At 30.1% G+C, this 27201-nt stretch overlaps 1 protein-coding gene across 3 annotated transcripts in view; it reads left to right on the forward strand.

Annotated features, from left to right (window-relative positions):
• The window catches only part of LOC113550479 (AF4/FMR2 family member 1-like), a 137680-nt gene that overhangs the window by 52338 nt on the left and 58141 nt on the right, over positions 1 to 27201 (forward strand). The gene's annotated exons all lie outside the window — the stretch shown is intronic.

The following is a 27201-nucleotide window of genomic DNA, read 5'->3' on the forward strand; positions in this document are numbered from 1 at the left end:
TAAACATACAATTATATTTTTTTCATTAATCATGTCTATCCCTATTTATTACCTTGGAATACGAAAAATTACAATCGCTAATAGTAGGCAATTATATCGTGTAGTATTTTGTATTACTTAAAATAAAGATGTGTAGTGTATAGTAAACACTATATAGTAATAAAATAAAATATATATTTAATGAGAATAATAATCCATTAAGTATTAAATATTGAAAAAATAGATATTTAAGGTGTAGATTTTCATCGGAATAGTTATTATAACCAATGAATTAGCAATAATTTTAGTATAAACTACAAATAAATAACACAAAACATTTTTTATTCTTAATAATATTTTTAATTTGTTCTACATTTATTACACTCCTACAGTTGGAGTCATGTGTGAAGATTTCTGAACAGCAGGGTTCTCTAGAGACATATTTAGAAATTTCGCGCCTTAGTATACTAATTTTATTTTTACATACCTTATATATACATGACTTCTGGTGTTTGGTATTTTTATAAATTATAAGTATACAGTCTGAAAAGCATTTTTTAAATATTTTATTACTGTATACATACATCACTATTTTTATGGAGGTTTTATTTGGATTTTACAAACCTGTATAATAATACACACTATATTATGAGCAACTATATAATAAATTCTAGAAGCACCCTAGAACGAAAAACCTCTGAATAATATAATGTGCAAATGTTGTTCGAAAATATACGATATATTCGAGCACTGTTTCACACTGGAAAACACTTACACGTACTTAAAACATCGAAGCAAAAACGGATTAATCGTTAAGAATCGAACTTAGGTTGGCCCACGGAAAATATTTCGATTTTACCTACTCACAATTTACAAAAATCCAAAACTCCACTGTGTCATGTTGAGTGGGTATATTAATCGATTTTTAAGAACCAATAACCAGGTAACATGTACCTAATTTACGTACCTACCAATATTATACGGGCCATGATTCGTAATTCGTGACATAATACGGTGTACTCAATACAGTGTGTACCCGTCTTAAACCATATTTCCGGAATTTCGACTACGATGGCATAAATTTGAGCTTCGACTACCACGGTCCACATTGGTATACAGTTAGGTTAGTTAAACCTATGGCTTTTTATTCGTTTTCTTTGGTCTATTTTTAATTATTATAATTTGTAAATATATTTTCGTAATTATTTATGTATTCGTAATACATCTATGATAAAATATAAATTGTTTTACATTTTAATTAAGAATAAAAAAACAACACATTTTAAATAATTGTTCAGTGATTAAAGTTCCAAATGTGACTAAAGGAAGAAAATTCGTCGAAATACTGTATATAAGAAAATTAACATACTATTATATAATTTTTACTTGTAAAGGAACTTATACGCTTGCATGTAAATAGTGTAAGCGATTTTATCTGATATGTCCAATGTATATGGAAACTTACATACAAGTACTATATAGTTATATAAATATACCTATCGTTATAGCTATATTTCACTTACAATTTTATACCATTACAGTATATAACTATACTACAAGAACTAATAATATCCAACTCCGCTGGTATACAGTGTAGGTATTTACATCCTGTCATCCTAAATTATTTGTAAATTTAAAACATTTCACTAGAATATTATGTACGTTACGCATAAATTATAATATTATAATAATTCCATTATACTTACTGATATTTACATCTCTATACCTATATAAATAATGTGTTTTCCAAATGACAGATAAAGGATAATAATATAACAAAAGAGTTTAAATGTTTTATCCAATGTATAAATGTGTCTGAAATACAAATTTCCTTAGGGCTACATGATATAATGTTAAGCACACATTCAGGGGCGTACTCAGGGGATTTTCCATGATCATATCTCATATTTATTTTCTATTCCACATGTTTGATTTTGGTTCACACCCCCTTCCGAAGAAATTATTTTAATTAACATTATATTAAATATTTTTTTTTTATGAGATTTTTAACAAGGATATTATAATATCTTGACAATTATTGGGAACATATAGTTTACAATTAAACATATACATTAGTAACTCGCACTAATAAATTTGGAGGTCGGATTGAAATATAAAATGTATCATATGTATAATTATACTTACATTATTAGCTGAAAGAGCGTTTATGGGGGAGAAGTTGATACCAACAATGTAAAAACAGACGTTTAACTGAGTTCTTTAAAAAAATTGGAGTGAGAAAGACGGACAATTTAAGAGCAAGTGTTAGAAGTCGTAATACTCCCCACCGCAATTCGGTAGGGAACAATCGAGCTACTGTTGAATCGCATTTTAAATGAGTGATGTGGTAGCAGACTGAGGCCAGTGCCATTAAACATCTTAATAACACTAATACAACAGTAAAGAATCGTATTCGTATACACCATGTCAACTATAAACCACTAAAAATAAATTTGTAACGTTTGGCCGGTATAAGGTCTTAAGATTCAGCATCACTTTACTTATACATTGATAGCAGTTAGCGATTATTTAACTAATAACCATAAAATTCAATAATATTTTCACAGCTACTTATATATATAATATATATATACAATATACATGTCTCAAGGGTCAGTGTGTTATCCGCCTACCTACACTATAACATTATGTATATTATATATTTTCCTCTACCCACCATCTACTTGAACTTTTAAACTTATATAACTGTTTGAATACTTAATGGAAATAAATAATTCAACTTTTTTTTAAATATTTAGGTAAGTACATAAATTAAATTTATAAAATATATACCTTTTCAAATTTTTAAGAAACATGCAAGCAACATTTTTAATTATTTTATTTTGAGTGAAAAATATAAATTATGAAAAACTGTGAATTTAAATCAATATCTATGTAATTCTTTTTCAAAAACATAAGTTGGCGAAACGTTATTTATATAGTGACAAACACTGTGATAAGTTCTGTTTATACATATTTTCATATAATATTAAAATATACAGATTATATCATTAATACGTTTTGTAATAACTTGTGATTTTATCATACATAATGTAGTATTGAGTATAGTATCTATATTAATTTAAAAATGTAAAATGTATAATTTAATTATTGGCATAACTTTTCAATTTTTTTATGTCTTTAAACTAGTAATCCTGTTCAATTAATTTGTAATCATGGTACGTCATGAACGAGAATGTCGCGAATAATTTCTACTTTCATTCTCATTTCATGTCTGGAAATATAAATAAATAGGTATATAATATATCCGCTAATGACTTTACAATATTTACGAATATAATATAGATACGATACTTTCTGGCGGATATTTGTATGTAGACCATTGTCATTGTGCCATTGTTACTCGAAAGTACTTACAGTGTACGTTCAACGAGTTTAGACGGGGTTTTCGATTCCAGTTGGCGGCAAATCCATCTTTTAAATAATGTTCGGTCTACAATTCTTCATAAAAAAATGCCTATTAGTAAAGATGATTGTGAAATAATTGTTCTGGTTAAAATTTACAGAGTTATATTTTACAGTAATCGGTTACATTACAAGCTTCATTTATTTATTTTGTATGCTTTTATAACAATGATAAATAACAAGCTTGATAATATACGCACGATCGTCGACCATTATGTGATAAAATAGCAATTAGCATATGTTTTATATATTAAGTTAAATATATTATATTTATTTGCAATATATTTTCCTACAATATACGATTTTTTTCATAAATTATAAAAGTTTTGTGGTACGTGTCACACGCTAATATAAAGAACTTTTTCATTTATAAAGTGTTAGGCAAATAAGTTTTACCGACGTTTGTACACCTGTTACACTTAAAATCTACTTATTTTAATTCATATTCGCAGTGTTCCCCAACCAAGTTATAATAATTATAAATTCTAAGATCTTAACTTGAAATAATTTATTTTTTAATTTAATACTATTAAAATATTAACTATTGTATACACATTTATATTAGATATCATCGTTGTCAGACAAACATACATCTATATAAAAACCATAGGAAATTTTGTAACCTTTAAATTTAATAAAAGGAAAATTTACTCTACTATTAAAACTAATGAAGCTTAATATGAGCTGTTGTACAAGGCTGTACTCTAAACAAATTTGAACCCCTAACCTGGTCTTGCTGTTAATAAATATGAAATATATAATGTATATAATATGTACCTCCATAAACATAATATTATATAGTTATCTTATATTATTTTATATAATAAAATATGTGCAAAAGACTAATAACTAATATTACACAGACGTAGGTTCTTTTCTAACGTTTTATTTATTAGTCCTCAAAATATATATATAGGTTGTTCAATTCAAAACAATCAACGCACATTCTATGAAATATATATTTTATTAAATATACAAATATGTATGTAAAATATTGCAACGTCGATATCGTTTTGTTACTCCTTATATTATAGAATCTAATATTAACATTAATTTAAATTGTATACGGTTTATATATTATATACGTGATTTATCATCTGTATATCTGCATGCTCTGTTTAAAAAAAAAAATTGTACCCACGAACTGTTTAAAATTCTGTCAGTGTAAAGTGTTTGAGATGTTGCATCTTTTTAACGGACTGTTAGACTGATTTCAATTGCGCATAATAAAAACATCGAGCTTTCAAAGTAAATTTGTGATGTATATATATATATATATGGGCGGACGTACATTGGAGAATTTTTATAGCAGGAACGGGGAGGAAGGTAAACTTTAGATAACTTTGGGTAACGGTGCCTCCTATAAAATCAATCGTACTTATGCTGTACATTTTAGTGCTACGATATCAGAGACTTGGTCATAAGTAATGACTGATGAGTATATTATTTTATCTCATCGCTGTCACCTAATTGTAGATCAGATATGATAACGTTTTTGATTCATTGCATTTTTGCATTCATCGCCAGTCATTCGCCACTATCAACAACAACCGTATTATATAAAGTTTAATCAATTATATTTTTTTCTATGATTAATTGTACAAATTACTATATTTTTTGAAAAAAATTAATCGATTTCCCATAGAAAAAATTGTTGTTAGCGGCGGTTTTCGAAAAATGTATTATCTTTATAATATATTCATTTATGCACACATATTATATACCTACAATAAATTATGAAATCCAATATTTGTATCTATGACTTAATAATATTAAACATAATAACTTTCCGTTTTCGGTCGTACATTATATAATTCGTTCCCGAGTGCAGTGTACCTACTATCTACTATGTATTATTCTATGTTACTATCCCAAAGGTCGTTAACATAAAACCGTGAAAATAACAAAAAGCGGATGTACACGATTTTTGAAATGAAAATAAAAATCTCCGTTCTCGTCGAACGTAATTACCAGCTTTATAATATGTGTGTGGTGTGTCTCATTGTGGATTGTACAATAATTGTACTACAGTATACACTTGTCTCTTCTATTTAAATCGTATATACGCATACAGCGGTATAATTGTATAAAGTTTTAAATGTCGACTTTATCTATATCATCATAATCGCATACGTAATAATGTATATTAAAAAATAGTATCGTGCCGCGATGTATCTTTAATCTTTATATTATGTAATGCTATTTAAACCATTTAAACGATAAGTCGCGATGGCGCTTATTTAAAGAGATAGTTATAGATTGGTGATCTCCCCCCCTCTTTTGAGCTCCTTAGAATTTGTCTATAATATATACCATATTTTCGACGAGAGTGGATAGGTACTGGGGACGTATTTTCTCGATATAGACCGTGACAATGCGGTGTGTCGTGTGATGAATATGATTATGTTCGCCTCCCCCTCATCAAATCGTGTCTATAAAGTAAAGCTGTATCTGTGATACGATAAATATATACGTTATAGAATTATTATAAGAACGTCGCGGAAAGCGCATCAACGTCAAGCATTTTTTATTCATTGTCTTCGAAGGTTTCGTCGTGGGAGGCATCGGCAGCGGTAGCGACATCCACGGCGGTTGCTTCGTCACGGCGCGCGGTTGGTGGTGGGGTCAGTTCCTACGGAAATGCCGTCGTCGGTGACGTCACGACGTCGATGCGTATTTACGCGGGCGTACGGACGGCGGCGGAGGAACCATTGATCCGATGCTGCGTGTCGTCATCAAAAAACCCCTTTTGCCCGCAATGTGTCCCACGTGCCGCCCACACAAAACTCTTCCGAACTGCCGCACCGCAGCGCCGCCTCCGCCGGTTTCCTTTTGTTTTCCTTCCCCTCGCGGCCTCATGTGTACCGCCCGCACACGCACGTACGTGATGTATACGCTCCGACTGCACTCTCACACTCGCTCGGCATTACACTATATATAGCTATAGTGTGTAAACAGACGGATACATATTACATGTAAGTGTAGGTACGCGAGTTCGCTGGAAAACGACGAAATGGGAAAACAAAAACGGCATGCAAATCGGCTTGTGCGTTTAAGTTTATAATAATATTGTAGTCGTCCGCCGAACGCCAGTATTGCCAGCGCACGCCGCCCACACTTATATTTGTGTATTATAATATTATATATACATTAAATCGTATAGGTAGAGGTGTCTGTCCATATCGCGGATCTTTTCGTAACCAAATATGGTAACCCGGAAAATACTGAGCAATAAGGGTTGATGCCACAATGAAGCATACAACTTTTTCCACTCCCCCTTCCGCCCGAAATTACCTGTAACCTAAAAAATAATTTAACAACGTAACGTATCATTAATTATTATAATTAAAGTAGTTCAAAATGTTATGGTTCCTTAAAAAATAAATGATTTGTATTTATAATATCGTTTTTTATGAATTTCACTGTGGAAAATTAATACAACAGTTCTTTACACTTCATGATTTAACCTAACAGATTTAATGCATAATATCCACAAATTTGATATTTTTTCATAAATTAATAACAATCTCAAATAATATTTTATTGCAAACAAGAAACTGTTTCTAAATCTAAATTAAAAGTTAATATTAAAATAATTTAACCTCGTGATTTCGATTTATAAATTATTTTTTAAAATGTCGTTGTATTTAAACAACTTATTATAAATTATTATTATAAGCATCTAATTGTTTTTGGATAGGTAGTTAAAATGTTACCATGGATATGGGAAACCGCATATAAGTACACCTATAAAAAGGCAAGCGGTTCTTTTTCAAAAGCTTAATAATACAATATAATTGTTTTTTTTAAATGCACGCGCTACGCGCATGTACGCATACACAATATATTATGAAAATAATATTATATAGCATTATTGTACCTAATATACACACGACCACCATCGCCGACACACTCGATTTATCATTATTGTGTTTGATGCGTAGATCTTATTGCACACACGACGGTTCTCAAGTGTTAGCTCTCAATGTCTATAACGCGATAATAAGAGCAGCCACTTTAATTCAAGCATTTTCCTTCTCCGACGACGCTGACGGTTATACGACCTTTCGTATATTGTCATCATTTTCTAGTTAACCCGATCATCAAATTAGTCGAACAAATAATAAGATCATTTAAAAAAAAAATAAATTTATAAAATATCAGTTATTATTTAAACCACAACGGCTCACCGCATCTTATCATAATATGTGTAATAATAACTCTATACACAATCTGCTTACAAACATCCTATATCGTTGTGAGCTTTTTATAGTCTGTACGTAATATAATATAATAAGTAATCAAAGTAAAACCATTTCGTAATATTTATGTATAATGTATACACACTAACTCACTTATATGTACGTATGTTATCATACACATATGTGTAATTGTATGACCATATTTTCGAACAGATTATAATGATATTAATATTTATTTCATACTTTATTAATTATTATTATTATATGTTATTATTTTATTCAGTAATCTATTTTTGCAACAACAATTAATCGTATATGTATTATAACTTATAATAAAGTTATAACTATAGTAATTCGCATATTGTTATATGATGGAATTGTTGCTGCAACAGTACAACTTAATTGCTCAAAATGTTTTAACTTGAAAAGGATTCCATAACGCTTCAACTATTTATTATATACATTATTTAATTATTATGTATTAAATTAAAATGTAGTTAAAAAATAAAATATGTATAGTAGGTATACCTACATAGATAAATATTTTAATAGACATTTGTCAAAAATAAATTTCTTTTTGAAAAACCAATATATTATAATAATATAATAACCATCAATCGTCAAATATGATTATATTGTACCTTATACCGATATACACAAAAACATTATACACCTACAATTAAAAATGTGTTACGTACATACCTGTATAATGTATTATGTCAAGTCCTCCAATTGTAAATGATTTAATTGGCATTATGTTAGATTTCCGAGTATTAATAGTTTATTGCTGGTACTTAAATAAATTAAAATTAATAATGAAATCATTCCTATTAATACAATTAAATTAAAAATGAATTAAATTAATCAATTTTAAATGTTAGTTTTTTTCACGTGCCGAATACACGTAATCAACTCATTTGTATCAAAATATATAAAACACTGCAATGTATATTAGTCAATATTAAATTAATGATTCAACATCAAAATTACTTAGATAATATTATTTTGAAAATTAGTTATTACTTGCTTTTCATACTCGAATGGTGTGATACTCGTATATATTATACAACTTAATGCATTTAAAAACTATAATACCTAATCAATAACTCATTATTAGTCGACATTTCTTTAATGACATGGTAATATTATAAAAACTATAGTTATACAGTATATATATATATATATATAAAATGGACACGATACAACGAGTGTCTCCAAAACAACGCGTGTTTCACTTCCGTGACAAAAAAATTAACTTCCTCTCGTCCATATACCTAATATTACAATCGCTTCAAGAAATATATGTTGTTATTTGAATATTTGAATATTATTCATTCGCATATTAATACACTCATTATTATAAATTATAATAATATATTTTATTTTAGCTTAGGGAGTATGGTCACATTGTTTGACACGATTATTCGACCTTTTATGCCGCCCCAACAGTGTGAATGTGTCATTTGTTGGTAAGTCATACCACAGCTCTGTTATATACTTTACGGTATATACTCCTTTGTATAGTATATATTATATACTTTATGTACTTAAACCGTGCTACCCCGTATCTTAAGAACGGTTGTACATGTAATGACTCGATTTATGTTGCAGGTGCTCGTTAATTAATATTGTTATTGTTAATTCTGTATAATAGAGCCGACTAGTTTGTGAAAATTTGAAAATTGATTTTTAACCGCACCCAAACACGATTTGTAACACGTTGTAAAAAACCCCGACGTTTCAGTCCATTATTTTGGAGTGTGAATAACATTTTATAATAGGGTTTGATAAATTATTGAAATAAACGATGTGCAAAAACGTGAAAAGTGATGATGATGTATTCACAATTGATGTTCAATAGTTTGACAATTTGACCTGCTCGTTTGCTTTTATATAACCAACAAACCAACATTTATATCGCCTACGCTTTACATAATATACGGTTTTCTCCCTTCACAAAAATAGGTTTAAATCATATTATTTACAATATATTAGATAACACCAAATATATATACATTCGATTCCAAGTTCAAATTTCGTACAAAATAATATGATTCAAATTTCTTTATATTTGAATAATTTTAATTGTTGAGAGGTTTCAGTTGGTTATTTTCTTATATACCACTAAGTGTATACCTACGTTTTATAAATACATATTGTTAAAGAGAGAAAGGAATAAGGACAATAATGTGCTAATCGTAGAAATCAGTTTTGCTCTACATGCTTATTCTGCGTGAAAATATTTTTAAAAAATTCCTTATAAAAATAAAAACGTTTACAGTGAACACTATACATATTGTTATTAAATATTTCAAATAGTTGAGATGTTACAAAAGTGATTCACGGTAGTCATATTATGTATACTTACTACTAGTCATAAAGATTAGAGTTTAAATTTAACGTTTAGTAATATAATGTAATAGGTAATACATTTTGTATTGGCCGGTTATGTAATGGTTATAAATACTTGAATTTATGATCAATGATAATAATATATTAATATGCATGCTGTGTATAGTATGTATATATAAGCATACTTACTATTATATAGAGTTTAAATTAAACATGTAATCATAATATGTTTTGTATTGACTTATAATACTAATTATTATGGACTATTCGACTAATATGTATATATATTGTCGGTTACTACGTAACAATAACCTATTAGTTGATTTTATCAAATTTTACAGGAGTATTTTACTACTGCTATAAATGTGTTTCTATCAATATTTGTTTCACTCTCTTTTTCTTTAAAACGTCTTATAGAAAACACACAAGCAACATCTTGATTACTATTTACTTTATTAAATATATACTGTGGACCAATCGGAATTTTTTTTTATTTCGACGTTCGAGGTTTTGCTATACGTAACCATATCGTTGTAGTGAATTATATTGAAATATTTTTTATATAATATGTATTATATATTTAAATCGTAAGAAAAGAAACATATTGATGTTTATAGATTCGTAAAATAAAATGTACATTCTTTAAATCCATTATTTTTTTAATATAAAATACATACTTGTTGTTCTAAATACTTATTTCTTACAATAACAATATTATTGTAATAATTAGACATATAACATATAATTTCTCTCATTATAAAATATTTTTTTAGATATGTACAAATGAGTCTCACTGACATATTTCTTTGTACATCTCTGTTTTTTTAACTTTTTTCTGGTAACTCAATTTGCACAAACCCTTTCTTTGGAGATATCTTAATAAATGTCAAAGAAATCAACATTATTGTATTAAATATTCTCGAATAACGAACAAGTTTGTTTGGCCAATGTACCTATTTAATACATTTAATATTTACTCGCAAAGATGTTTTTACATATTTACCTACTATAGACGTAGTAATTTTTTTTTTTTTGATATCTTTCTAAGAATCTATTTGGTCAATATTGTTTTAAGTGGAAAATGCATAAAAGGCGGTTTCTTGATTAATAGTTATATTTATATATTATACAACTGTTGTAATAATTTTACGAATAAAAATATATAAATCCAAATTAAATCTTATACATATGGTTATAACTTATAACTTATATTATGTGAAACAAGCTTAAACACGAGTACCTTCAACATTAAAACTATTTGTAACTGTAAAACAGGACTGATTTAGTAATTTGTATTCCATAATAAATATTAGATAGTTAACTAGATCATTATTTATAAACTTATACATCATTACTTGTAATTTTGTAATTTCGACATAAACATATTAAAATTAAAAAATATATTATTGTTATTTGTAAATATATATATAAGGTTTAAATAATAATAATAATAATTATTATTATTTTTTTATCAACTGATTTAAGTTTAATAGAACTTAATGTATACAATTATTTACATATACACCAGACGAAACATATACGCATACATAAATTCACATATTTATAATTTATTGAAAATAACATATTATATATGTATACAACTGCAGTAACAGTTTATTGTACTTGACCAGGTCAAGTAGTTGAACACCTTGAATTTGAAATTTTTTCATCAGTAATAATTTTTATATTTTTATAAAAAAATATAGATATGATATATTATACGTTCTTATTTTTATACAAAATTACTATTTTTTGTACTTCTATAATATAATATTCAATTCAAGGTTTAGAAATTAGTGCCCTATAATATAGGCATATAGTGATACACTAGCTTCTACTTATTCAAGATAATAGTTTGTTTTATCTTTTTATAATTTATGTTATTTTTTTATGGCATTATTTAAGTAACAAAACCACAAAATTATACTAAAACTATGATAAATAGTTTTAAAATAATAAGTAAATTATTATGTTTGTGTAAAAAAATAAATAAATAAGTTTTGAGTGCATCAAATTACCCAATATTTTATCTTATTTATTATTAAATCCTTATCTTATGAAAATGATTCAAGAAAAAAAATTTTAATTTAAAATTGCTTGAGTTTCAATAATGACCGCAAGAATGTGTATTATTTGAAATAATGTAATTTATATATATTTAATAATTGTATTGTGTTTAAATAGAAAGAAAAAAACAGTAATATTATATTATATATTGTTTACACTGTTGACTGTTGTTGATTTTTAAATATTCGATATGAAGATACGTTTTACAGTATTTTAATAATATCTCGGCCGCGAAAGGAATGCATCTTAAATAAATCATTACACGTAACTTATATATAGGTGGTATTATGTCATCTCTAACGTCCGTACTTATTTAAATCAGTGAACCGTCCGGGAACAAAATATAACGTAGTATGTGCAGTGAACGATATATGCGTATAGTGTCTAGCAGTAATGATAATTATCGTGTCTGCGGTGAAAAGTCATTTAAGACAAACGCCATTTATCATATTATAAAATTTTATACATGGTCGTACTACGTGGGCCACGATGGCGTTGCACGTGTCCGTGTAGATAACTGAAACGCAAAATCAATTATTCAGTTGGCAAAATATTCTGCGTGTATTTTAGACTATAGCAGTATAGCATTATACTACTGTGTCCTCGAAAACCGATCGTCCGAGTGCACTGGCAGCGGGTCATGTCCTGTTCTGCGGTTAACCGCGCTACGGGCTCTTCCATTTCCTCTGGCGAGGAAAAAAAATGACCGAAACGGTTCTCGCTAACGCACTGCTGACGGAATACAATATTCATAAAAACTATGGACATTATCGAAAAATAAAACCATGGACGAAAACAAAACAAAAGAAACGGACGTTCTACATAAAACGCCGTAAATTCAATCCTTTACGAAGATAATAATATTATGTTATATAAAAATCGTTTTCATCGCAAGAATACCTATATAGTTTAATATTATAATATTTATTAACTTGCCGTCGTGACGAATACCAGTATGGCAATATACCCACGAACTTGAGCCACCGTGGTATAATCGTAAAGTAAAAATTGTATTATATAATTAGATAATACATATATACATATAATATTATATGAGACTGTGGGTGCTGCTATTTTGTGTTTGACTTGGCACGAAACGCGTTTAGAGTCGTTAGATTGACGCGACAGTTAACAGAATGATACGACTCCATTACATTATAATATCCAAGTTAATATTATTATGTATTATGTTAATGTATATTATACGGACGGTGGCGTGCGGCAGTGGTCGCATATTGAAAACATCTGTTAATACCAAACGACAAACAACAAATATTGTCACAGGATCTATTGACAAATTCCAAAACTAAAAAGCACGAGACGAAAACGATTTACTTAAATAAAACACTGTCAAATGGTCCACAGATCACAGGTCCACCGAGGTCTTATTATTATTAATAATATTGGATTTTATCGTGAAAAAACTCTGTGATCCGGTATCAAGGTTCTTTTGTTATTTCAGTATATTCATAATATTGTAAATTTATAACAATTTATAACTTCTATAACACACATAGATTACCATTTACCGTGTCATATCCGTGAATCGTGAACTCTTCGCTGAGGACCTAAGGTATCAATGGTATCGTATTAAATAATAGATATGTATCACGTATGGTATAATGGAAGCAAATTAATCTACCGGTTGGAAACAAATTAAAATCGTATCCTAAAAAATGTTCTTGGAAGGTCGAAATAATTGTAATATATATTTTATAAAACGAAAAATAAACACGAACAAGTATAGTTTAATTTATTCCGTATGGTGTGTAATAGTTACCTCCCAGTTTAGTCATTGACACCACAAACTATACAATCGAGTGTTATCATTTAATGGTGATCCTGCAGATCTGTCGAGTGAATTTCTTACAAAGAGGAACAAGTCTTATACTATGCTTAGCAAATCGTCTAAAAAACAGATTTCTCAAAAAAGCAAATATTGTAAATTCGTAAAATTTATAAACCTCAATATTGTGTGTGTTTGTGAAAGTGCGTTGTCGTCTTCGTCGGTGCCGCTGCCACTGTATGTGAATGTTTTAAGTTTTTAACCCTACCAAATACCCTAAACACGCCGAACTGTGTGTGCGTGCGTGTGTGTCTGTGACTGTACTTGCATTTTATTAAAACGCTGTTTTCAATCAGTTCATCATTGAATTAATCGTTTCATGTATAAAATTAATACAGATTTCAAACACTATACATAATAATATATTATATTCTGTAAACTATATATGATTGCTGTCATTCGTTGTTTATTTTTAGCAGCCGTTTCTTTATGCGCCAAGCTCCGTATACAGTCTTATTTTGATTCGAGAATTTGAACTGAAATGAAATCCACTTCTACGTTTATGCCCTCCTATCCAGATAGTCGTTATGAAATCATAATATATACGTAGAAAAATTATGTTTACAAAAGAAAATCGACAACATCGCGAGTATGCCGCATATCATAATAATATTTAACTATATTGATACACAATATACATATACATTATTACATCGATAAACGGTTTTCCACTGTAACATTATACTATTATAGTAAAGAAACCTGTAATCATTTACTATTTAGTTCCTATTCGATCTGTACAAAGCGCAGATAAACGATTTATTTTATCTATTTACTAATGTACGCGGAACGACGCTGACCATAGTTCGGTAGAACCAAGGTTGAGGACTCGTGTAATTTGCGATATTGTTATCGATTTTCTTTTCCATGGTAGGTTTTATGTAAAATAACATTATGTTTACGTACACAACACAATACCTACACATGTATGTGTAATTGTTTTTATTTCCTCGATGAAATATAATACTATGTACTACGACTACTACGAATTCGATTAGAGTTCAATTATTATATTATGTTTATTTTATCGATAGAAGAATAACATTTCAGAAAACAACTATTAATATTATTTACGAGCTACAAAAGAAAAACAAAAAAAAAAATCCGATTACAAAAAAATGCACTTTATTCGCTATTTTGATCGAGCACGCAATTCATGTTGCTAGACAAGTGTAATAGTTATTAAAAATGATTTTTACCATCATCGAGCGTAAATAATATTATATTGTATTAATTACTTCATAACAAAATAAAAGTGTTCTTACTTAGATTAAAGTATTTGATTAATAGAAAACACATCGTTAAAATTTGACTGCAATCAAAAACGTCTGGCCGGGCACCAGCCGTGTATAAGACGTACCTATAGCGATAACCAACTGTTTGTAAATGTAAGTTTTAGTTTTAGTTGATTTCTCCTTGAACGCTTCGCACATATTATATAATAAGTTATCACGATATCACGTACACATGTATAAATTTATAGTATTTAAAACGGCTACTGGGAACGCACTCATAATATTCAACCCATACGTGCCCCATATAAGTGGCTGGTCAATGTCATAATAAGGGTTGGTTATAGTCGTATAGACTAGTTGGTTGAGGAAAAAGACCAAGATATATGTATTTTGTTCAAATCACGTAGCCCAATATCGTATTATACTAGGTGTATGTATCATATAAATTGCTGAAAAATTTAATCAGCCAAGTATAACTTGTTTTGTTCTTCTCATTCTTTTTATTTTTTTTGAAATGCATAAGTAACAATGATTAAATACTAAAAAAAATTATAAACAATTTATATGAATATAAATTATTATACAATTAAGTAATTATATTGATCAAACATTTCTATTATATCCTGTATATTAGTCCTCTCTTCTATATTTTATGTAATTTTTAAAAATATTTTTTTATGCGTTTAAAAGGTACCCAAATAAATATTAAAAAAAAGTTCATTTACTGACTTTACTGTTGTTTCAAATGCCAATTCCAGATTACGGCACATAAAAAATATCTATAACCAAACACCAATTCCCACTGTTATTAATTACGCCACTGACATCTACACTGGCCGTGCGTTGGCGACTGGCACATGATTGTGTAATAAGTATAAATAAATTAATAACATAATATTCTCGCGTCTGGAAATCATTATTGCAGTGCGGATTTTGCTGTAATATTATTATGTGGTCCACTACGGCGAAACGTCAACTATAATGTTGGATGACAATTGGCGAGGGGGGGAGGCATTGGTGAACGGGAAAATAGTGATCGTATACGTGCTACGGGTATGGAGAAAAAACTACAAAATTCGCCATACAACGTCGAGGTCGTCGAGTTGATTTTTGCTTTGAAAACGAGAAAAAATTTGTTTTCATAATATTGTTATAATTGGTTTCTTTGCGACCAGTCACGGACAGATGGCGCGGTGTTCGGCGCAAAACGGAACGCTTCGCGGACCTCCCGCCGGCAAAGGGATTAAGAAACTCGTCACTGACGCCGCCGTATTTGCGATTCACCGTCGACGTGAACACCAACGCTCCTCTCGCTCCGTGAGCTGCGTTCCGCGGGATGCAAATGCAGCTCACTCGCGTACTCACGAACGACGACCCAGCGGTACGCGGTTTCACATTACACCACGCCGGTGTGACCCTATCGGACGGGTAAAACGATGTCCGCCCCGCGAAAAATAAAAAGTGACATTTCGAGTATTGTGACCCGTTCGTATCGTATAGGTACATAATATTATTATTGTTATTATTATTATTGTAACTACGATCGAATTATGTTATGTGTTTTGTCGGCGCCGACACAGCCTTGTCATTGAACCGAGAAATACCAGTTCTATTGTTGTGCGCGGAGGTTTTTTTTTGTCTCCGCTCGCGCAAGCCTCGGTAAAAGTTTGACGGCCGTTCACCGATTTATTTATTTTTTTATTTTACATTTCATACCTCGTCGTTGTCTCCCTCTCTGCCCCCTCTCGTCTTACCGCACGACGTAGAGGTAGGTGGTGGGTCTTACGTGCGCCGCCGATTTGTTTTTTTCTCCCATTTTCCCATTATAATACGCTCTATACCTACATTTACCCGGGGCCTGTGCTCTTCAATTACGAATTATATCCGGCCGAGACGGCGGCGGCGGAGGTACCGATATAATATATTATTACATACTATTATTATTATTATTACCGGGCCTCCGCGTATACCGTTATAACCCGAACCGAGGCCGTTCATTATCATCATCAACGCGACGCGCCACGTACACACGCGCACGATCGCTCGTGCGAACACAAACAACTATGCGCACTCGTGGTCTCACGCACATTCGCACAACGTCGCCATTGTGTATAATAAATACTTTTTGTGTGTATGTGTGTGTGTGTGTGTGTGTGTGTACGGAATAATATTATTGTGATAATATTATATGATTATTTTTATTATTATCCTTCGCGAAATCGTCGCGCGATGATACTGTGACTGCGCGTACGGGTGTTGTGTTTAAAATAATGGTACGTTCAAAACGATACTTAACGATACTACTGCGCGTCTCCCGTAAAGCATATTAACAACAACAATAATATACGATATATCAAATATATTTTTAAAATGTCAATATACTATATTTTGTCGTTTCGCATGCATGTGGCGCATCTCCACGCTGCTGTTGGCCGTACATTACGTACCTACGAATGTATGTAAATATTTTAATATACGATATTATGATATTACATAGCGATCACGAAACCCCTTTGTCAGCGACCGTTACTACACACTCCACGGTGCAAATACAACGTGACGTTTGTAACGCTTAATATATAAAATATAATAACATATTATGTGATTAAACGACTTGTATCTATATAATATACTGGAATTACCTAGATTATATATTATGTATAATATAATTTAGTACGTATTATTAAATAGTGCACGAGATCCTGCGCGTGTACGGATATTACCGAAATAAAAGGGAAACTGCGATGAAACGATTATTTTAACAAGCTCTCTCTCTCACTCCCGTTTTCTCTGTACCCGTTCCACGTCCCCCACTTCCAGCCGGAATACCTATATACCTAATCTATTATACATCGCGCGATGCCCGTCACTGTTTTTATCGCGAGACAACCGCGTTTACCGTTGTTATTAAAATATTATGTCTACTGTGATAGTTACTTGTTATGCGCCCCCATTGATTTTTTTAAATAAAAATTACATAAAGTTTATTATATTTGTTGTAAGCTAGGTACAACATATTATGATAATTGTATACTATTTATAAAATCAATGGTACCGTGCTTTTATACTTCATTTACTAGTATTATATATTTATAGTTTCAAACTTCAATAAACCATATGCATTTCTACCAGTAAGCCTGTAAGCGTCTTTATTTAATATAGTGATGTATTAGTTGAGAATCGGTTGGATAATTTATGATATATTGATGTTTTACATTCCTTGTTTATTATTTACGTACACGCGTCTGTGAGAATGTATATTGATTTTTCGTCGGGTGGGTGTGATTCGCGTGTACATTTTGAGAAAAACTATATTTATTATTCATATTTTACCAGCGGTGACACGATAACGGAAGTTGAAAAGAGTTCTAACTACCTATGTGTAGGGTGCAGTGTTGTGTGTAGGTAGGTCAGTATTATATAGGTGAACCATATTATAAATTTATATTAAATAGTAAACAACTAAATTCTATATTATTTTACTATAATAGACCGCTAAAATATATAACTATAGTGTTTTATGTTGTTATCAGTGGCGTAGCTTGGTGATGTTCCCCCTTAGAATTTTTTATTGGTGATGTTTTAATTACGGTTATAATCTAATTCCTCACGATATTTTGTGGTTTATGTTGTATAACAATCTTTAAATAGCCCACCTCTAGTTTGAGCTCCAGCAACGCTACTGGTTGTTATAATAAAATGTTTATGAACGGTTCGAACATTTAGGCGTAGTATTGATGGATCTACTAAGTCGTAAGGTTAAACCCACACCTTTTGGAATCCCGTTTTCGTCAAACACCGTGCATTTACTTAATATCGGAGTCGTTTTGAAAAATAAAATATGTATTATCATTGAGAATTCAACATTTCTGGAGTATTGCGCGTAAACCTATAATTATTAATAGTATGGTATTGAAAACAGTACGCGCGGCCATTATCCACTCTAGCTAATAATTAAATTCGCGGGACACTGGACACTTGTAGTTGTTCTAAGTTTCTAACAATTACATATTTCCTTCAATTACCGTGTTATTCGATGTTCGAATTCTAAGCTTAATATACCTTAACTATTTTATGATAGATATGGAGAAAACTGCTAAATGTTTGAAAAATTACACTAAACCGTACTTTGATCCCAAGATAACGTTTTATCACACAGTCGTCCGACAACTGATTAACCAACAAGAACGCATCGCGTCTCATTTATTCAAATCGAATGTTATTCCGCTATCCTGAAATTATACGCCCATCGTCAGTATATTTTTAAATTACAACGACTCTAGGCCCTTGGGTACAACATTATGTATATTATTTTCACGTGGCGTTTTTGATTTTAACGCACGTAATAATAAACATCCTGTCATCAGTGGTAAGGATTTTTTTCTAGGGACAATATTTTTTTTTAATGATAATTTTATTATTGGTGGGAGAAGAAGGACTACGCTGTTTTAATATTATGACTATCCTTCCCCATAATTCGATGAACACATTTTATCATAATTAAAGAAAAAAATATTGAATTTTTTTATTTTTGTTTTGCTATAATATCAATAAAATATTATATTCAATATAATATTAATATTCAACAACCTTTACAATGGACATATGTATATAATTGCTAATCAGCTTAGCATACCTGTAATACTTAAAATTTAAATTGAACACGCGTCCAAAGCGTTTAACCCAGCAACCCGCCATACGTCTTATTTGGTCTTTTACTACCTGTTACAAACATTTCACTTGTTTTTATTCAGACAAGTAGTTTCTAATATGCCGTTGCATACAAATGAATGCTGCCTACGCACACAGCGGTTCCATCAAGAATAAAATATTAAAATAATAGTAATAAATTATTTATCTGGTCCCTTTGCTTCATCGCTGGGTCTATAATAATATATGTCATATATATCAAAGTATCACACTATATTCACTTACGTTCAGTGTAATTGCGGTAACCACGTAATATCCAATGCAGTTAGCTGTAATTTTTAAGATTAGCGTTAAAATGTTATTATGTACGCACAAAGCATAAAAAAATGATAAATTATACGAATTTGTAAAAATTTAATTATCGTATACCTTAGTATCTATCAACATACTCTATGATACACTTAATAATAACATCATATCGATTTATAATTTCGAGAAAATGACGTAATGCCTAATAATTTTGCAAAAGAAAATGCACTGGTAAATAACAAAAAATGTTTTCAAACCACACGTTTTCTAAAAAATGTAATTCATGGATGATTAATAGATTTTTTTTTAAACAATTTTCGACTTGTGTGAATTATTCTACATTGAATATTCTCAAATTGTAATTGTACATAAACACGAACATATTTCAATTTTTCTAATACTGATTTATATGATTTTTAGCTATTATATTGCTCGAAATAATTTTATCCAATGAAATTGGGAATGTGCGCAGACCAACCGTGTTTCAGTTATCAGTATAAATAATCTGATCTTATGTTTATTTTTAGCACTTAATGATATAATTGATTGCTATTTGGAATTTACTACACATGTAAATATTCGTTCAAATACTTCTAATTACTCTTTCAATCCGTACATTTTCATTAATTTTCCTCGAAGCTATTGGAGTTAAAGTATTGATAATATTTTGAATAATGAAATAAAAAACTTCATTCATTGCGTGCGAAAAATACTGTAATTATATGTAAAGTAAACATAATATAAAATAAACAAAAACGTTATTTGATTTCCAATATAATTTCGTGTTTTAGTGCAATTACGTTTTTAGACTAAATAGTTATCATAATAATATACATTATACATCTAGCAAAATGTCGGCTTTTAAAAATACCAAATACGTGACATCGAAGGGGACCAAACTACCAAAGGCAAATCGTGATCATTCGTCTACGAAAAAAGCAATACTCCAATACCGTCATTATGTTACAAAACACGCAAAGAAAAGTGAATTACTCGGCGGCCATCAACTAAAATAATAATAAAATAATTTATTTATTTATGTGTATATGTAAATAGTATATAATATAATATCGTATACGCCTCGCAATATTATTCAGGTACGCGTTCCGCTAGTCCGCTAGTGGGTTAAATGAATTCCACGCGGGTCTCTATAAATTGAAATCATCGTCGGGAGAGTTTGTTGTAGACTGCTAAAGATTACTTCGGATTTTTATTTCTGTAGACGTTGTCGATTTGTCGTCCACGCGCGCACACAACACTCGATTCTTATACATGTATATGCTACTATAAGTATACGAAATGAATGATCGGTCTGGTATTTTGTTATCCTTTTGTCCACTATTTTATAATCTCCCTGCGGCGGCGGCGCAAAGAAAAGGAGTGCGCAACGTATATTTACGATTATATATATTTTTTCTTAATTTTTTACTTTTTAATGTGTTTATTTTACTTTATAGTTGGTCCCATATTGGTTAAGATGACTCTATTTTGAATGATGTACTTTTTGTTATACGTAATCAATAGTTATAATATAATGCACAGTACATTTTTGCGTAGTTCAAAACACTCATTAAATGATTTCGATAACATTATATTTACCCGCCTACATTTCATTTTATTATATAAAATGTATAGTGTATATAACTGTATACTGAATAAAATATTATATGTATTTTCATCGTTTGTATACGTTTTAACCAATCTGCCTATTGGGAAATCTTCGAAAAGCGGCGTTCACTATAATATAGATTCGTTATACGTATAACCGTAAAACATATAAGAAATCCGTGCTTATATAAATATATGGTGGTAAGGCAGCTGCAATACAAAGAAACTTTCTAAAAGATTAAAAAATAAATCGTATCATTGCATCATTATACAACAATAATAATTATTGTTGTAAACATTATATAACTGCAGCAGTGACGCGCCGCGGTGGTGATACGGATGATGTCGGACGTGTTGAATTATTAATATATTATGGACTATGGTACTATAACTATATCACGGATTTTTAAAAAATTACCCCTATTCCTGGTGACTATTCCCCACTGGTCTAGTGTTTCAGCCAATTTTCAATGACATGCAGGATGCGTGTGCTTAGCTCGGGATTTAAACATTTCCGCGATGCTTCCTAGCTCTGCGCAAGGCACTTTTAGCTTTTTATTATATAGATAGCTTTCTCAATCTATCCGTATACTAAGATTAGTTTTGTCTCGTCAATTCTGTAGGTATAATGCGTGGTATAAACTATATCACCGCCAGTCGCCACTGCGTCGATCGATATAGAAAATGATCCGTGGCCCGTGGGTGGTGGATATTTCGCACGATGTGAAAAGGTTTTATCTCGTTTCGTTTAGTAAAACTCACTTAATTTGAACAAAATCCGAATTCCAACAAAATATACCGAGCATTACAGGACTTGCCGGCGTAGTGCCGAGAAATACTTGCAACGTAATTTATACGCGATGGGAGACAAATAACTGCCGTGAAAGCTCTTCATCTTCTTTTGACTGACAAATATATGTATTAAGATTTCGAAGAACGTAAAGAATTCGTTAGATTGTAAAATCTTATTTATTTATTAGACAAAAAGGTCAGTAACACTACAGCAGCTGTGTAGCGGTGGATGTACAAGGAGATATGTACTATATTTACTTTCCCCACGTCGACGGTGGTTCTAATTCAATCTCTCCAATTCAAAACAGTTATCATCCTTGCAAAATATTACAATTTAAAAACTAACCCGCTAACCGTTGTGTATAGTACATAGAACTTTTTAAAAATATAGTTAATTATACAGCTGCTGTCGGTGTGTAGATTTAATGAGTAAATATATCATATATTTATCGGTTATTAATTATATTAATAATATTTTTAAATTATTTTTTTCCACGTTTGAATTCCAAGTTATAATTGTTGAAGTGATAAAGTAGAAAAATTAGTTCATGTTATTTTAGATTCATTAAATTACCGACCAACAAATTTCTCAATTGAATACCCATTTTATAAAATCCAATTTCGTTCTATCGTTTTTTTGATAACTGAAATACGATATATTTTTTCATTTTATAATTATGTTTTAATATAATATATATTTTAATCGATGTAGATATATATACTTATAACTTATAAGCCATAAACTATGAAGTACCTCCTATAAGTAATACAATATTGTAAATATCTAATAGTTTATAATGTTTATATTGTATATATAACTAATACAAAGTCTCAGATAAATTTCAAATTTACAATATGCATTTTTATAATTTATGAACAGTGCAATATATAGGTAATCGGTGAATCATGTGATGTAAGCGTGGGGTTTTAGTATAAATTTGTTATAATTGTTTATTATATCAGGAGAGGCTTATATAGTGTAGATACACGCGCATTTTCAGTGCACGCGTTGGACAGGTGTTATAACTTATTATACTAGTTATACCGACGTCTTCGTCGCGGTTGTTCTCATATAGACCAGAAAAAGGTACAATTATTGCTGTACAGTATGCATACACTACTCATCCCGACGATTTAAAAAAACAAGTCACCCTTCTTGTTATTTAAATATTTTAAATGTGTAACTTGTGTTGTTTTACGCGTTCTACCGTCGTCCACGATAATAAAAAATACGAGTATATTAAAAATATTTTTTATAAAATATAATAGGTATATGTTATAGTTAAATTAAAATGTAATGGATATAAACAAAAATTGTCTGTTTTCCATTTCAATGAGTTAAACTATGTTCAGGCTTCATTGATTATTTAAAACTTCCAACAAATTGACGAGGGAGTTTCAAACAGTACATGGCACATATTATAAGCATTATATACATACACGGATATACGACTGCTAGTGAATAATAATCGATTCGGTGCAGACACACGTCTGCATTGCACGTATCGATTTGTCTACTATTCTACATAAATTGAATTAACCACTCACAGATAAATTGGACCCGACATATATATTATAATACAACGACGATGAAGACGAAAAGGAAGAGGAACTAACCATGAAAAAGAAATGTACTGGAAAAAACAATATCTTATATACCTAGTGCTTTGGCTTCTAACTCTATACGGTTGGAGGTTGAAACCTGTAGGACAGTATACATAATAATTGAAGAGTAAAATCGAAAATGCGTTTTTATTTTTTCGTTGACTAGAAAAACTTGATTTGTTATTTATAACACGCATCGTTTTATACGGAATAAACTCTGACGTCATTAAATCTGTCTTGTGCGACACACGCACAATAATGCCGTGTGCATGTGCGTTGATGGCGGCCACATCAACGTGACAACGTCGTTTGGTGAACGTAATTAGATCGACAAAAACGTGAGATCAGATAAATATGATGTGCCGGTAATGTGAATAACTGAGGCATAATGCCGAGTGATTTTAGCCAATATAAATAATAATAATTATGGTTCAATATTATTCTTGTATAGAATTGGCATTATGTAAATTAACTACTTATTTCATAAAAGGCATTCAGAGTCTTACGCTATACTCTAAATATATTATTTATTCAAAATTAAATTTACAATATTATCAGCTATTCTTTGTAATTATTATTTATTGAAACATATGGAAGTGGGGAATGACACTTAAAATTACTTTATAAATTATTTTTTAAGTATTGGAAAAACCCTTGTCCTATACAACTTACGTAAATCATTAGTATATTGTTGTTTAGGCCATTATCCTTAATGTAACTTATATGGTTGGAATTTTGTTGTTAACTAATAAAAAATTTTCGGCAGACCATTATTAATTTTCCCCCTATATTATATAGTTGTTTAAGAATTTCATCTCAAGTACCAAGTTAATAATAGCCAATCAGTCATCTAAAAAAATAATTTATAATTTTTTTAAAGGCTTGAAGGCATTTGACATTTGTTTATATTATGTATTCATTTTTGAATTTTCAATGATTGAAAATCTTTCGAATGTTTTTTCCTATTTCCATTCTAAATTGTATTATGACGTGATTTACCATTTTACTATACTTGTCATCGGTAAAAAAATACTGTATTTATTTTGTTACTAATTTTTGACAACCTTTTACTAATTCGCAATACAATTTAAATTTTATATTACACCTCACCATGTTAACTTATCGCTAGTATGAATATGCCAATAATAGTCATATAACTACTAATTCATATAATATACTTACCAATTAAATAATATTTAGTTTATTATTTTAATAAAATTATACATTGTTATTATATTATCTTTCGATTATCCGATGATTAAGGTCAGTAAATTCACATTTTATGTATTATTTCATGATATTTTATTTTCATTTTGCTTAACTTAGCAGTAAAACAATATACCTCAATATCTTAATCATATAACTATTTATTAAATTGCCAAATCTACATTTGAGCATTGTTTACAATACCCAGTCAATCTGAAAATTATGTATATTACCTGGTACTTTTTGGCATGTAATGTCGGATTATTCACATTGCTGGTAAGTTACTTATAGTAACATATATGTATGAAATCCACTTGATGTAATATTATACACCATTGTAAATTTGTTATAAACATTAATTTTATCATGCCCACTAACATAATATATGTAAACAACACGATTGTGTTTATTCAGGTGTCTGCGATTCTTGTTATTCTACGCGTACTACGTATACCTAGGTATAGTTTATACCTACATGACTGCATTTGTAGGTAATTGCTTGAACAATTACATTAAAAAATAAAATGGATGAAAATTTTATTTTTTTCCTATTCAGTATAATACATAACAATCTGAAAAAAAATGTTGTAGTCGTATCCTGCGGTTTATGTTGCTACGATTCTATACGATGGAGGTTTTCTGTTGCTATAATATGGCCCCGCGTCAGTCCAATAAACTTTCTCATAAAAATCAAAACAAATATTATAATTTTATTTTTATTCATCAGATAGGTATATTATATACAACTATTTTTTAATGACTCCGCGTACTCCACTCCATCACTGTCGACAGTACGTCATTACTGAGATTCAATAAAAAAAAACGGATACGCAGTATAGTCCACAGTTCAGTTAGTTGGTATATATATTATTAGCGTACCTGTAAAATTCGTCGATCCAAGGTCGTATTGAGGAAGTAAGAATAAAACAAAACATTAAAAACTGGTCTCTATCTATAAATATCTTATAATCAGATACTCTATGCAACAACTATATAGCATCGACTTCGACGGTGATTGACTGCAACAAAAAACAGAAAAACCAGATGAGCCTAAAATAAAAAAAAAAAAATTAGAAAAAATACCCTAGGAGACGAACGCGTACGTGTCTTACGTATGAAAATAATCTTTTGTACGTTGGAAATAATAAAACTCATCCCTTTCGATTTTTCAAACCTTAACGATAAATTACGAATTTACCACGCACCATTCTACTACAAGTACTACCGCCGCCGTGACATTGCAAGCCCGTGCTGCATCATGTACGGGGTGTTAGATCATTTCTTCCGGACTGGCGGCGGACGTTTTATGACTGTTTTGAAAACCGACACAATACCGTCAAAAATCGAATGCACGCTCACAAAATGTCGTATTGATGACATAATAATACACGTTGTTTTCGTGTTTGTTGTTGAAAATATTTATTGAAACGCGTCACGACTTGTTTACCAGTGTGTAAATACTGAAAAACAAATATTTTTTTATTTTTATTACTCGTTGTTGTCGTCTCAAAAATAGCAATAGCTACTGACTACTGCAATAATCTATTATACGTATCATACTATTATCAACATCATCGTATTTACAAAATCGTCGACTTGAAATTTACAGAACTATAGACTATAAGACTTATAGTCTACCAAGTAGACTATAGTCTATAATTGAATTGAAAAAAACGAGAAAAAGAATTACGACTGCCGAGAAAAAATTTTGTTAAAAATAGACTCAATTGCGTTGCTTGATATTAAATAGTGGTTTTGAATAGTTTTATCGCGTTGGTTTTTCTTGTTTAATTTGTTTGTCTTATAATCATAGTATAAAATTTGACAATTTATATAGATATGGAGATGTAGTACATTAGTATAGTCACGAATTATGAGTGTTTTTATGACTATGACGATTGTTATTGCGGCACAATCGAGTCGT

This window comes from Rhopalosiphum maidis, chromosome 1 (genome assembly GCF_003676215.2).
Source record: "Rhopalosiphum maidis isolate BTI-1 chromosome 1, ASM367621v3, whole genome shotgun sequence".
NCBI lineage: Eukaryota > Metazoa > Arthropoda > Insecta > Hemiptera > Aphididae > Rhopalosiphum > Rhopalosiphum maidis.